This window comes from Narcine bancroftii, chromosome 8 (genome assembly GCF_036971445.1).
Source record: "Narcine bancroftii isolate sNarBan1 chromosome 8, sNarBan1.hap1, whole genome shotgun sequence".
Classification (NCBI taxonomy): Eukaryota; Metazoa; Chordata; class Chondrichthyes; order Torpediniformes; family Narcinidae; genus Narcine; species Narcine bancroftii.
This window is the reverse complement of record NC_091476.1, coordinates 69,237,642-69,253,941: the sequence shown is the minus strand read 5'-3', so window position 1 is coordinate 69,253,941 and position 16,300 is coordinate 69,237,642.

Sequence of the window (16,300 nt, the reverse complement as noted above, 5' to 3'; positions counted from 1 at the left end):
CATCTATAGGGAATGAGAGATCATCAAGGATCCACACCACCCGACGTGATGGAGTAGTGGCCGGACGGTGAACTCCAGCCCTCTCCAGAAAAGTCGGGAAAAACAAGAGAAAATACAAAGGCACAGAAATACAAGTTAAAGAAAAGTGAGTATAAAGGTGGAAAGAAGATGGAGACAAAAGGAGAAAAATCAAAATCAACGGAAAGAAGAGAGGAAGAGAAGACAACGGAGGAAAAAGGTGAAGGCCTTACCTGTCCGAAGAGGCCCGCTGTGGAGAGAGGACCCCACTACCTCAGGTCGGTAGAAAAAGAACTACAACAATGGCTCACAGAGCCGAGTAAAAGTGCGCAACCGCGCATGAAAAAAAACACACTGACGGGAGGGGGGACCAGCTGGGGAGTCGATCTCCACAGCCGGCAACGATAGCTGCAGAACACCTGCAGCAAGAAGAGGCCACAGAAGACAATGGAAACAAGAAAGAAGAGGAGGAAAGGGCATCAAAGAAACAACAGATGGCCAACCCAGAGGAAGAAGAAGAGGAAGAATACAGTGAAATAGATAAAGGGAAAGGCAAGGTAAAGGATATACTTGCTCTTGTTAGAGGATACATGGAGTCATTTAAAGAATGGCAAACACAGGAATTCAATGATTTAAGAAGAAGAATAAACAACACAGAAAAGAAAATAAATAAAATGGATATGACCTTAACAGAAATGGGGAAAAAAATGGACAAGATGGAAGAACGGGCAATAGCAGCAGAAATGGAGGTAGAAGACTTAAAAAAGAAATTGGAGGAATCTAATAAAAAAACTAAAGAGACACAAGAATTACTAGCCCAAAAAATAGATATAATGGAAAATTATAACAGAAGAAATAACATAAAGATAGTGGGCCTTAAGGAAGATGAAGAAGGCAAGAATATGAGGGAGTTTATAAAAGAATGGATCCCTAAGGCCCTAGGATGTCCAGAACTACAGCAAGAAATGGAAATAGAAAGGGCACATAGAGCATTGGCCCCTAAACCACAACCACAACAAAAACCAAGATCTATTGTAGTAAAATTCCTAAGATATACTACAAGAGAAAAGGTACTGGAGAAGACAATGGAAAAAGTAAGAGAGGGCAACAAACCACTGGAGTATAAAGGGCAAAAAATCTTCATTTATCCAGATATAAGCTTTGAACTCCTAAAGAAGAGAAAAGAGTTCAATACAGCAAAAGCGATTTTATGGAAGAAAGGATATAAATTTACACTGAAGCATCCTGCGGTATTGAAAATATTTATTCCAGGACAACAAAACAGACTGTTCTCGGATCCAGAAGAAGCACGAAAATTTGCAGAACAATTACAAAAATAGACTGAGGGATGAAGACGGGTAATGAGAGCAAAAATGACCACGATTGATATGTATGTGGGTAAAGACAAAAATAGACTGAGGGATGAAGATGGGTAATGAGGGTAAAAATGACCAAGATTGATATGTATGCGGGTAAAGAGGTATAAGAGTGAATAGAGACAATGTGCATACGTGAAAGTATCTGTAATTAGAGGAAAACATAGATAGTATAGACAAGAATTAATAAGGGAAGGTAATGGAATAGAGAGAATAAGGAGGGAATTAAAAGAGTGACCTTTGTCACATATGAAAAGTGAAATCTTTTCTGGGGGGGGCTGGGTGGGGGAAAAGAGCGGTCACTGCAAAATCAGTTGACGCTTGCGAGTGGATTCGCAAATCCAAATGGAGAGGGGAGATGTGGTTGTCCGACAAGGGATAAAGGACAACTCAGGAGGGGAAGGGGAGATTGGGGATAAAGAAGATAGAAATAGGAGAATAAGGAAAATGTTGGATGTTGTAGGAATGTTATCTGGTAAAGAGTTGAAAATAAGAAAACAGAAATGGAAAAGGAGGAAAGGTAATGATGGAAAAACGGAAAGAGAAGATAAACAAAATATAAAATGGCTACGCTGAACTATATGACTCTAAATATTAATGGAATACATAACCAAATTAAAAGGAAGAAACTACTAAATTTACTGAAAAAGGAAAAAATAGATATAGCATTTGTCCAAGAAACACACTTAACTGAATTGGAGCACAAGAAATTAAAGAGAGATTGGGTAGGACATGTAACAGCAGCATCGTATAATTCAAAAGCAAGAGGAGTGGCTATATTAATTAGCAAAAATGTGCCATTTAAAATAGAAGAGGAAATAATAGATCCAGCAGGGAGATATGTTATCATAAAATGTCAGATATATTCGGAGCTTTGGAATCTACTTAATATATATTCACCTAACGAAGAAGATCAAAAGTTTATGCAAGATATCTTTTTGAAGGTAGCTAATACGCAAGGGAACATACTAATAGGAGGGGATTTCAACCTGAATTTGGATCCAAATATGGATAAAACGGGGAAAAAAATTAACAGGAAGAACAAAGTAACCAAATTTATAATTAAATCAATGCAAGAAATGAAACTTGTGGACATATGGAGGAAACAAAACCCAAAAGAAAAGGAATACTCATACTACTCGACTAGACATAAAACATATTCAAGGATAGACCTATTCCTGTTATCAGCCCACATTCAATGGAGAGTTAGGAAAACGGAATATAAAGCTAGACTATTATCGGACCACTCACCCCTGTTATTGGCAATAGAGCTAGAGGACATCCCTCCAAGAATGTATAGATGGAGATTAAACCCCATGCTACTTAAAAGACAGGATTTTAGAGAATTTATTGAAAAACAATTAAAAATGTACTTTGAAGTAAATACGGAATCAGTGGAAGATAAGTTTATACTATGGGACGCAATGAAAGCATTCATTAGAGGACAAATAATAAGTTATGCAACCAAGATGAAGAAGGACTATAATCAGGAAACAGAGCAGTTGGAAAAGGAAATAATAAACATAGAAAAAAAATTAGCAATAAAGGAAGATACAACCAAAAGAAGAGAATTGGCGGATAAAAAAATAAAATATGAAACATTACAAACATATAAGGTGGAGAAGAATATAATGAAGACAAAACAGAAATATTATGAACTAGGTGAAAAAACACACAAAATCTTAGCATGGCAGCTTAAGACAGAGCAAACTAAGAAAATGGTATTGGCAACAAGGAAAAAAGACAAACAAATTACATATAATCCAAAAGAAATTAAGGAAAACTTCAGAGAATTCTATGAACAATTATACCGAACTGAAAACAAAGGGAAAGAAGGGAAAATAGATGAATTTTTGACTAAAATTGAACTACCAAAACTACAAATAGAGGAACAAAATAAATTAACAGAACCATTTGGAACAGTAGAAATACAAGAGATAATAAAAAATTTACCAAATAATAAGACACCAGGAGAGGATGGACTCCCAATAGAATTCTACAAAACATTTAAAGATCTAATAATACCGCCCCTCCTGGATGTAATCAACCAGATTGATGAGACACAAAACTTACCAGATTCATGTAAAACAGCAATAATTACAGTGATACTAAAACAAGGGAAAGATCCACTCTCACCAGCGTCATATAGACCAATATCTCTGCTAAACACAGATTATAAGATAATAGCTAAACTATTAGCAAACAGATTAGCAGAACAGGTACCGAAAATGGTAAATTTAGACCAAACTGGATTTATCAAAAAAAGACGCACAACAGACAATATTTGTAAATTTATTAACTTAATTCATGCAGTAGAAGGAAATAAAGCACCGGCAGTAGCAGTTGCTTTAGACGCAGAGAAGGCCTTCGACAGAGTAGAATGGAACTACTTGTTCAAAGTATTGCAAAAATTCAGTTTACCGGAGAAGTATATTAATTGGATTAAAGCATTATATGAGGGAACGTTAGCGAAAGTGACAGTAAATGGACATGTATCAAAGCAATTTAACTTAAGCAGGTCAACGCGGCAGGGATGCCCACTATCACCATTATTGTTTGCGCTAGCTATAGAACCACTAGCAGAATCGATAAGAATAGATAATAATATAAAAGGAATAAAAATAAAAGACAGGGAATATAAAATCAGTCTATTTGCGGATAATGTGATAGTGTACTTAACAGAACCAGAACTATCAATAAAAGAACTATATAAGAAATTGAAGGAATATGGAGAAGTGTCGGGATACAAGATAAACGTAAATAAAAGTGAAGCAATGCCTATGAATAACGCGGATTTCTCAAAATTTAAGGAGGAATCCCCATTCAGATGGCAAATGCAGGCAATAAGATACCTAGGTGTGCAAATAAACAAAAATCTAGGCCAATTATATAAACTCAATTACAATCCACTAATGAAAAAATTACAGGACGATTTAGAGCATTGGAAAGAGCTACCACTAACACTGATAGGAAGGATAAACTGTATTAAAATGAACATTTTTCCAAGGATAAAATACTTATTTCAGGCATTGCCAATACAACTGACAGAAAAATTCTTCAAAGAGTTAAAGAAAATAATAAGGAGATTTTTATGGAGAGGGGGGAAACCGAGGATAGCACTAGATAAATTAACAGAATGGTATAAACAGGGAGGCTTACAATTGCCAAACTTCAAAAATTATTATAGAGCCGCACAATTAAGGTACCTATCAGATTTTCATCAAACAAGGGAAAAACCAGACTGGACGAGACTAGAATTAGATAAAATAGGGGAAAAGATACCTGAACACATATTATATAAATGGGACGAAAAATTGGTACAACATAGAACTTCTCCAGTATTACATCATCTCCTCAATATATGGAAGAAGATTCATGTAGAAAGAAATAAAATAAATTATCAAATACCAAAACTAATATTGACGCAAAATAAGCTACTCCCTTTTACAATAGACAACCTTTCCTTTAGAAAATGGGGAAAAAAAGGGATTAAAAGAATAGAAAATTGTTTTTCAGGAAGTAGATTCTTATCCTTTGAACAAATGAGAGATAAGTACAATATAACTGGAGATACAGCGCTGGCATATTACCAACTGAGATCCTACTTGAAAGATAAATTAGGAAGCAATTTGAGTTTACCAGAGGGAAGTAACCTTGAATATGTGATTACAGATACAATGTTAATCAAAAAATTTATAACAAATATGTATATCAAACTGCAAGAAAAGGAGAATGAGGAAACAAATGGTAAAACTAAACAAAAATGGGAACAAGATTTAAATATAAAGATAAAAAAGGAAACATGGGAGAAATTATGTTCTGGAACGATGAGAAGTACAATAAATACGAGGCTGCGTATGATACAATATAATTGGTTACACAGACTATACATTACACCGCAAAAGTTAAATAAATGGGACCCAACAGTATCTGATAGATGTTTTCGATGTAAAAAAGAAAGGGGAACAACAATTCATGCAATCTGGACATGTGAGAGAGTAGAAAAATTTTGGGATGATCTCAATCAGATATTAAATAAAATAACAGAAAACAATATACCAAAGAATCCAGAGATCTTTCTCCTAAGTAACATAAAAAATAAAGAATTTGGAATTGACTTGGAAGATGCACAAAAAAGATTTGTCAAGATAGCCCTAGCCGTAGCAAAAAAATGTATTATGTCAACCTGGAAATTGGAAGATAATTTGAAAATACAACAATGGTATATAGAAATGAATAAATGTATTCCATTAGAAAAAATAACATATAGTTTAAGAAATAATATTGAAATATTCGAACAAGTATGGGAGCCTTACATTAAATACAATAGCGAAAACCTACCGGGAACAAACATTACCTAAGTTGATGGAAGGAGAAGAAAAGAAAAGAATGGACTCAGTAGAATTTCTGGTGTATTTTTGTTGAATGACAACATTGTCTGACTGAATTAATGCAACCTAGATTGTATACCTAAAATGGATGAGGGGGGGGGGTGGGGTGGTGGCTTGGGAGGAGGGAGGGGGGGGAGAAAAAATCACTGTAAATGTGTGGAAAAGAAAAAGTGTATATCATGGCTATTGTGATTTATGGTGTGAAAAATAAAAAATTAAAAAAAAAAAGGATCCACACCACCCAGCACACGCTCTTTTCTCGCTGCTGCCATCAGGAAAGAGGTCTCGGTGCTACAAGACTCACACCACCATGTTCAGGAACAACTGCTACCCCTCCACCACCAATAAACTCATTTAAGGGCTCTTGTGCAATTTACTGACTTTCTAAAATTCTCTGTATTGCAGAGTCAGTTGGTTTACATTCATTAGCTGTTTGCAATTCTTTATTCATTTGCACATACACACGGCGTACTTTTTTTGCACCACCAATAAGTGGTAAATCTGCTTCACCTACAGAAAAAAGAATCTCAGGATTGTATGTGATGTGTATGTCCTCTGTCAATAAATCTGAATCTTAAAAGCATTGATCTTGTTGGTGAAGCACGCCAAGAGGCTGAAGGGCCTGCTTATGCTTGTATTTGGGTTCCAGATGTTTGGCAGAAGCTATGTTGATTAGAAACTTGTGATGGTTGAATTGGGCAGTGCCAGTTTTGATCCATTCTGCTACAAAAAAAAATTATCTGATGTGCACTCGAAACCCAAGAGCATAGAACATTCCAACACAGTACAGGGCCTTCAGCCCATGATGTTTAGCTAACCTAAATCTACTTTAAAAAAAAACTAACCCTCCCCTCCCTCACACCCATATTTTCTTGCATCTATGTGCCTGTCCAAGAGCTTTTTTAATGTCCCTGTCACTGTCTTTCTTCACCACCACCCTGGCAATGCACTCCAGGCACTCACCATTCTCTATGTAAAAATAAAAGTTACTCCTGACGTCTCCCCTAAACTTTCCTCCCCTCACCTTGTACAGATGTCCCCTGGTGTTTGCTGCTCTGTCCACTTGATCTATGCCTATCGTAATCTAATAGACATGAAGAACATGGGGATTTCTCTGAGATCATTGGCTCTATCATATTTTCACTCTGTACCTCCTCTTCCTGCCCCCACACCACCCCAACCTGGTCCCTTTAGCTAACAAAAATGTATCAACCTCAGATTCCAAATGAGCCCTATATCAGTTTCTGTTCGCTAAATCGCTCCTTGAGCCTGTTCCATTGTCCCCAGTCCAGTGACTTATCAACAGTGCTGCTGTATTTCAATGGCTGGGCACCATTTTGGGATGCCTGAAAAGTTGATGAATTTGTAATTGTGTCAGTTTGCCTTGTTAGAATTCCATCCAAGCCAGAGTCAACTGCCTCCCTGGAGAGAGGTGGAAGGTATTCCTCCTTGAAAAGAGGCATGGCTTTTTTCGGAGTTACATCTGGTGTCTTGATTGGGCTTGTCTGTGACTAATTCATCAAGCTGTCTTACTCTTGAGTGTGTCCAGGCCCACCTTTCCCCTTTTATAGTCATAGTGTTATAGAGCAGAGAAACTCATCTGTGTTTGCCTCCCACCAACCGGATGGCATTAACATCAACCTCCAGTTTCTGTTAAACATCCCCACCCCTTTTCTACAGGTAATTTTCTCTCTCTCTCTCTCTCCTCTTTCTCTCTCTCCTCTTTCTCTCTCTCCTCTTTCTCTCGTCTTTCTCTCTTCTCCCTCTCTCTCTCTTTCTTTCTCTCTCTCTCTCTCTCGCGCTCTCTCTCACATTTTTTTTACATAGACTTTGCGGGATTTTACCATTATGACAATCAAAACTACAAATTTCCATTTCTGTCCTTAAGGTTAGATAGCATACTGGCAGTGCACCATTGCTAATCCGTATTCATTAGCCCCTTGGTCATGGAATGCCTAAAGTTCAGTTTAGATTGTAGTCATTCTGGCAAAATGACGAGAGGTCCAGGAGGTAAAAGGTCGGAACAGGAATGGCCCTCACATTCCCATACTGAGCTTTTTACACAAAATGCATTCCTGGAATGCAGTCGCTGTGTTTTTTTTTAAGAAAAACAACCATATCTGTCTCCCTTTGCAGAGCCAAAATCAATTCTCCCCTCTCCTCTTATATCCAATGAACACCTTTTGTTGGTCTGGAGTCTTCCTAGGCCAGTCTTCAGTCTTTACTCTGATGCCTTGTATTTTGAAGAAGGACTCAGGCCCGAAACTTTGGCAATATATCTTTACCTCCTGTGGAAGCTGTGAGACTGGCTGAGTTTCTCCAGCATTCCTGTGTATTTTTACTGCACAGAGTCTTCAGACATTCATGTTTCACTCTAGCTAAACTTCCTGTTTTAATAGTGCCATTTACCGGTGTTCGGCTCATATCCCTCTCAACCAGTGGTTCTCAACCTTTTTTTCTTTCTCTCACATACCACTTAAGTATTCCCTATGACATGGTTGCTCTGTGATTAGTAAGGGATTGCATAAGGTGGGAAAAAAAAAGTTTGAAAACCACTGTTTTAATCATCCCTCATGGACTCGTCATGTGCACAGTTTCAGAACTCAAAAGGAAATGGGCCAATGACCATTTTTCCTAAGCAAAATATTTCAGTTACAATTGGGTCTGGAGCAGTCATTCTCAACCTTCCCTTCCCACCCACATCCCACCTTAAGCAATCCCTTACTAATTACAGAGCACCGATGGCAGAGGGATTACATAAAGTGAATGTGAGTGGAAAGAAAAAGGTTGAGAACCACTGCTCTAAACCTGTCAAAATGTCTTTTACACATTATACTCACTTCTACCACTTCCACTGGCTACTTGTTCCACATACTCCTCATCCTTTAAATGACAAAAATTGCCCCTCGGGTCCCCTTTAAATCTTTCCCCTTCACTTTAACTCTGTGCCGCATAGGTTGATAGGGTTTGAATCTTTCATCCTCAGACGAGGTGTGGGATTCTCTTTCTAATCTGATTAATGCGATCTCCTTTTGCACGCGACACTGCTTATTGCAATTTAAAGTGGTCTATCATGTACCATTGTCTAAAAGTGCCTCGTTTTTATTTGAATATAAATCCTCTGTGTGACAAATGCAAAATTGGTGACATGTTCTGGACTTGCCCTAGCTTAGAAAAAAGAATTTGGAAAGATATCTTTCAAACGTTATCGATGAATCTTAAGTTCAAATTATAACCTTGCCCTTTAATTCAGATCATTTCAAATGAAGACATTGTACTGACTCCAACTCAAAACTGAATTTTATCTTTTACTTCATTGTTGGCCGGACTGGCAATTTTGATTCATTGGAAAGATAATACTCCACCTACTCATGCACAATGGTTTAATTGATATTATGCTTGTTTAGAAAAAAATTAGATATGCCATTGAAGAGTCAAATATTAATTTTCAAAAGACATGGGCCCATAACCTCAAGGATTAGGGTTTGCTCTGAAGCTTTGGTTGTTCTCACTTTAATTCCAATGTGTCAGCTTTTAACCTTGCTTTAGTGGTAGGGAGTTTGAATTATAAAGTTTATTTTTCTTATCTTTTGAATTTTACATTACAATATATTTGTTCAATTTTTCATAATGTAAACAGCAATAAAAATATTTTTAAAAGAATAAGAAGAGATAGGATAGTTAAGAAGACTTATGGGACATAAGTCGGGGGACTGAGTTCAATAGTCGAGAGGTCATGTTGCAACTCGACAAATCTCTGGTGAGACCCCACTTATTACAGGAAGGACGGGGAAGCCATGGAGAGGGGGCAGAGGATGTTTCCTGCATTGGAAAACAAGTTTTAAGAGGAACGGTTAGCAGGAGCATAGAAGGATGAGAGGAGCCTTAATAGAGGTGTACAAGGTTGTGAGAGGCATAGATAGTGTGGGTAGCCAGTGCCTGTTTCCCAGGGCTGGAATAGCAAACAGCAGATGACATGTGAACAAAGTGAGGGGAGGTACGTTTACAGGAGACACCAGGGGTAAGTTTTTTTTTACACAGAGTAGTGGGTGCCTGGAATGCCTTGCTAGGGGTGGTGGTGGAGGCTAAAACATTAGGGGCATTTAGGAGTCTCTTTAGCTCATGGATGAAGAAAAAATAGAGTGTTATTGGGTAGGGTGGTTTTAGTACCTTTTAGGGATATATGGGTTGGCATAACATTGAAGGCCTGTACTGGGCTGTAGATTTCTAAGTCCTCTGGTTTTGGACCCATTCCCTGCCCCCCACCTCCTCCCCACCCCCCCCCCCCCCCCCCCAGCCAATCTTGTGAAGGCTACAGTTTTGGGCACCTTGTTTAAGGAAAGATGTGCTGGCATTGGAAAGGGTTCAGAGAAGATTTACAAGAATGATTCCTGGAATGAATGGAAGAGGAACTTTTAGCAGCTCTTGGACTGCACTCCTTGGAGCTCAGAAGAATGAGGACAGACCTCCGAGAAGCATTTTGACCGTTGAAAGGCCTGGACAGAGTAGAAGTGAAAGTCAGCTGCATTGTAATTAAATAAACAGCAGAACTAATTAAGCGTACAACAGTTTATTACGCCTTGGTAATGCTGGCAAGAGTGAGAGGGGTACCAAGAAAGTGTCCGGTAACTCGTTCCCTCCACTGAGCCCCACTCAAAGCCTGCAGAGTGTTCATTCCACTTTTGTACACCTTTTGAGCAGGGGTCTGCGTGAGACCCTTCAAATTTTGCATGAGTTTTACACAGCTGATGTTCCCTGTTTTTGAACAGCATCTCCCTTGTGGTGTCTACAGACAGCTGAGAAATGTCAGGGTGTCTTTCCCCTTGGTTTTGTTTATTTATTATGTTCTTTGTGGTGTTGGTTACTATCTCATTACAGCTTGGGGAAGGTCATGTTAGAAAACAATAGTATTCCCACCATACACCAAATGTATTTTCTCATCTAATTCATTCACTCTTCATTAAGCTTATTCTTCCACATGGATGTGACAAATTTGTTTCCTGTGGTAGAAGACTTGAGGACAAAAAGGCACATTTTCAGGATTGAAGGGTGCCCACAGAGACATGGAGGAATTTCTTTAGCCAGAGAGTGGTGAATCTCTGGAAATTGCTAGCACGGACAGCTGTGGAGGTCAGGTTGCTGGAGGTATTTGAGGCAGAGATTGATAGGTATCTGAATAGTCAGGGTATCAAAGGTTATGGGGAGAAGGCGGGGGGAGTGGGAAAATGGATCAGGTCATGATGGAATGGAGGAGCTGACTCAATGGAGTGAATGAATGGCCTGCTTCTGCTTGTGGAACTTAGACATGGACCTTGCACCTTATCTATCCTTATACACCTTTAAAGTCACTCCTCAGCCCCCTACATTGCAGGGAAAAGAACCACAGCCAATTCAGTCTCCTTATAAGCCGCTCAATCCCAGCAGCGTCCCTGTGAATCGTTTTGATATCTTTTCCAGCTTAATGATTTCCTTCCTGCCACCAGGTTGGTGTCCAGGATGGTGCACATAAGTGTAGTCTTATAAGACACAAGAAACAGGAGCAGGAGTAGTCCGTCCAGCCTTTTCCGCCATTCAATGAGATCCTGGTTGATCTGATGATAGGCTCATCTCTACCTACCTGCCTTTTTCTCACATCCCTTAATTCCCCTACTAAGTAAAAAATCTATCCAACATTGTCTTAAATATTATTTTCTGAGGTGCCTTAAATGGGCAGCAAATCCTATACATTCCCCACCCTCTGGGAAAAGCAGTTCCTCCTCATCTTCATCCTGAATCTACTGCCCTGAATCTTGGGGCTATGTTCCCTAGTTCTAGTCTCCCCCACCAATGGAAACAACTTGCCTCCCTCTATCTTATCTAGGCCTTTTATAATTTTGTTATAATTCCCTCTCATTCTTCTAAATTCCAGCGAATACACTCCCAGTCCTCATCAAAGGCTCAGTAATGGAGAGGGTAAAGAACTTCAGATTCCTCTGGTGATCTGTCCTGGAGCCTCCATGTTGATGCAATCACGAAGAAGGCTCACCAACGGTTAGACTTTGTGAGGTGCTTGAGGAGATTCGGGATGTTGCCAAAGACACTCGTAAACTTCCACAGGTGGACCGTGATGGTTGCAAAACTGCCTAATATCATTCATTTAGGTACCTTGCCATTCAGCGTGGGCAATCGTGTCTCTCCATCCATCTTTGACCCTCCGAACTGTAGTTATTGCCTCCCCTGTTCTCCTTTGGTGAAGGCTCTGTCTTTGAGTCGTCAGTGTTGAGTTCATGATTATACATGGGGAAAAATACTGAAGTGGTTTCCCATTGCCTTCTTCAGTTGCAGGGTCCGTACTGGATGGGTCGCCCTGGCCATTGATCTGCAGATTCATCTGATCAGCGCTTTTAGTTTTACAACCATAAATTCCAATTTGTAAAATCTGCTTGTAAAAACCATCTACAATCCATGGCTTCACATGACTCTTATTGGGAGGCTAAACAGGTTCTACACCTTACCCAAGGCTGACCTGTAGGTTATCAGACGGAAGGAGCACCTTACACCTCCTTTTGTTGAGCAATTGTGCAGCACCGACACCGGTATCTGGTACGGGGGCGTCAACTCTCAAGACAAGAATAAACCCCAAAGGGTTGTTAACTCAGCCTGCAACATCACAGGCACCAGACTTCACTCCATCAAGGACATTGTCATGAGGCAGTGCCTTTTTTAAAAAAAAAGCAGCCTCTATCCTCAAAGACCCCCACCACCCAGGCCATGGCCTCTTCACTCTGCTACCATCGGGGAGGTGGGGGGGGGGAACAAGGTACAGGAGCCTGAAGATGAGCACAAGGGCAGTTTCTTCCCCGCTTCCATCAGATTCCTGAATGATCAATGAAGCAAAGACGGCCTGACTTTTTGTGCACTGTTGGTGTCTTTATTTATTATAAAATGGTCCATAATATGAATTCTTGCAGTGTGATGCTGCCGCAAAACACCGGATTTCCTGACGTTCTGATTCTGAGATGATTCACTCTCTCTTCATGGGCTAAACCACTCGTCTCTGGAATCAACCTGACTAACCTTCTCTGCACCATCTCTAAAGCCAGTCCATCCTTCCTCAAGTCAGGAGATCAGAGCTGCAGGCAGTTCTCCAGATGCGACGTCCCTGCTTCTAAATCTAATCCCTCTAGCAATGAAGGCCAATGTTTCATTTGCCTTCTCGATCGCCCACTCATCTGCAAACCAACTGTAGCGCGATCAATAACCACAAGCAGACACGAAACAAGTGGTTAAAGGCTTTAATATCCAGAAACATAAGGCATGTCTCTACACGCTGCTGGCCCAGATACAAGGCTGGTATAGAGGGAGGAGTCCAGGGCTATCAGCCTTTATTGGGGAGGAGTTACAGGGACGGAGGAGGGGCCAGCTTGAACAGTCCAGCGAGGTCACTACCATGTTTCACCACGCCAACCTTTTGCGATTCATGCACGAGCTCTGCCAAGACCTTCTGCATGGCAGCAGGCTGCAATCACTCTCCATTTAAATAATAATCTGATCTTCCATTTTTTCCATACAAATATATTCTACAGATGTCACGTGATGTTCCATCACTTGCACTCAGTTCTCTGACTGATAAAGACAGACATGCCAAACACATTCACCACTCTATAAACTTGTGTCACTATTTTCAGGCTCTCTGTTCTGCAATGCTTTCCAGGCCCCTGCCAGAGTGTAATTTCTCAAAATGCAGCACTTCATGCTTGTCCAAGTTAAATTCCGTCTGCCGTTCCTTGGCCCACTTCCCCCACAGCTGATCTCGGGCCCTGATTTTACCTTAGATAACCTTCTTCACTCTGTTATTGTTGGGTTCGGAGCCCAATTGTTGGGACTTGTTCCAAGCAATAATCTCATACGTGGAATATGTGAGCAATGCCTGGGAACCCATGGCATTCTTTCCATCTCAGTGTTTTACTGGTGGGGGGAAACACAGACACTGCTTGAAACAATAGAGCAAAAACGCAGCGTCCAGGATGAAATGCATCCTTACCGAAACCACAGGCATAGTGTGGGAATGAAGTCTGTTTTTGCTGGCCTCTGACATGCAGAGACTTGTGAGTAAACACAACAAGACCAGTCTGCCCCTCCACCCGCTGTTCTTAAAAGTTCTTATTACAAGGAAGCAAACTTTTCTGGCCTGGGTTATGGCCTAATAAATGGGTATTAGCTTTTGAGAGTCTTGTTCTGCAGAACAACCTCTTTGTGTAACGGACTTCAGGTTTCTTGTCATGACACCACCTACAACCCCGAGATTCTTGTTCCTGGGGGAGAGGCAGAATTGCCATTTGTTGGTTGTGCAAAATGTTCTACATGACCCTTTCCCCACCACCCCTCACCTTTGCTGCGTAATGCAGTACACAGGAGAATTTGAGTTGCGGGGAGAGGCTGGGGTCGGCTGGATCATTACTCTGCCGATTGTAGGAAGTTTGCGGGGTGATCTGATGGAAGGATGTAAATTCATGAGGGGCATGGACAAAATGAAGGCTTTTTCCCAGGGTAGACCATCCCAAAACTGGAGGACACTGGAGATTTAAGATGGCCAAATGGGCAACATTTTTATTTGGAGGGCACTCTGTCTGATGGGCTTCTCAGTTTCCCTTTGAATACATCTATTGCAATGCATCTGAACATCTAATTGTGAATCATGAGTTGCACATTCTTCACATTCTCCGGGGGTGGGGGGGGGCAGAGAAATAATTCCTATGTTCCCCACTGAATTTATTAATGACTAACTTCTGAGATCAAATCTTGGAGTCTCTTGCACAAAGGGAAACTTGGAAAATTAGTATCAGAAGTTGGCCACTCTCCGCTGTTCAGTAATGGTTCAATAACATATTCTTCCTCCTGTATGCCCTGTGTCCAGAAATAACATATCCTCATCCTCTCCCCCACTATTATGTGTTGAAATTTATCTATCTCCTTCCTAAATATACTCAAGGACTTGGCCTTCATAGATTTTTTTTTGTGTAATAGCATTTCACAGGTTCACCGCCCTCTGTAGGAATTTCTCTTTATCCACACAGAGTCTACTGACAGAATATCACAGCATTGCTCCTATTCGCAAGATTTGCCTTGACCTGTTTTAACTGTAATAGATAGTAGGTGCTAGAGTAGGCCAATTGGCCCGTTGAGCCACCACCACCAGTTTTCAGATCATGGCTGATCATTCTCCATTAGTACCCATTCCCTGCCTTATCTCCAAAACCCTTAACTCCCCCGCCCACAGGAGCCTTATCTAACTCCCTTTTGAACATATCCAGCGAATCTGCCCCTACCACCCTCTGCGGCAAAACATTCCACAGATCCACACTTCTCTAGGTAAAAAATGTCTCCTCATCTCTGTCCTAAAGGGCCTTCCCTGTATTCTTAAACTATGCCCTAGTCTCTCCCAACATAGGGAACATGGAATCTGAATTCACCATGTCTAGCCCCTTGATAATCTTAAATAACTCAATCATGTTTCCCCTTTACCAGCAATTCAAGAATGTTTAGAAACTTATGGTCAATTATCTGGTTATAAAGTAAATTGGACCAAAAGTGAAATTTTATCAATTTTTAAAAATGATTATTCAATGTATAAAAGTATTACAAATTTGAAGTGGACCACACAAATTAAATATTTAGGAATTAATGTTAATATGGAATTTCAAGATTTATATTCAATTAATTATCTTCCTTTAATAAAAAGGATTAAATTAGATTTGATTAGGTGGAAGGATTTGCCTTTGGGTTTATTAGGGAGGATTAATACTATAAAAATGAATATCTTTCCTCAAATACAATATTTGTTTCAATCAATTCCTTATTTTTTAAATAAAAGTTTTTTTAAGGATCTATATAAAGCAATTAGAGACTTTTTATGGAAGGGAAAATTTCCGAGGGTAGCGATGAGAAGCTGATGTGGGATTTTCAATTTGGAGGTTTAAGATTACCGAATTTTCAACATTATTATGAAGCAGCTCAATTTAAATTTCTTAGTGCATTAATGAATATGGATGATCCGCCCAGTTGGGCAAAGATAGAAATGGCGGTTATTTCAGAAAAATTTTCTCATGAGTTTTTGTTTCGATGGAATAAAAATTTATTACGAACTTATGATGTCCCAATATTGAAGCATTTATTAAATTTATGGACAAGTAAACTTAATAAATTGGGGCTCAAAAATAAATGGTCTGGACGATTGCCATTATATAACAATCAACTTGTTCCTTTTACAGTCTCCAATATCACTTTGAAACAATGGGAAAGGAAGGGAATAAAAAATTTATCCGATTGTTTTTCTGAGGGATGTTTTTGTTCTTTTGATGAATTACAAAGGAAATTTGGTATTAGTGGAAACTCTGTATTTGTGTATTATCAATTAAGATCTTTTGTAAAACAGATATGTGGTCGACATATGATTTTATTGCCTGATTCTAATTTTGAGGAATACGTACTTTCAATACCACAAAAGGGATATATATCTGATTTGTATTGTATTTT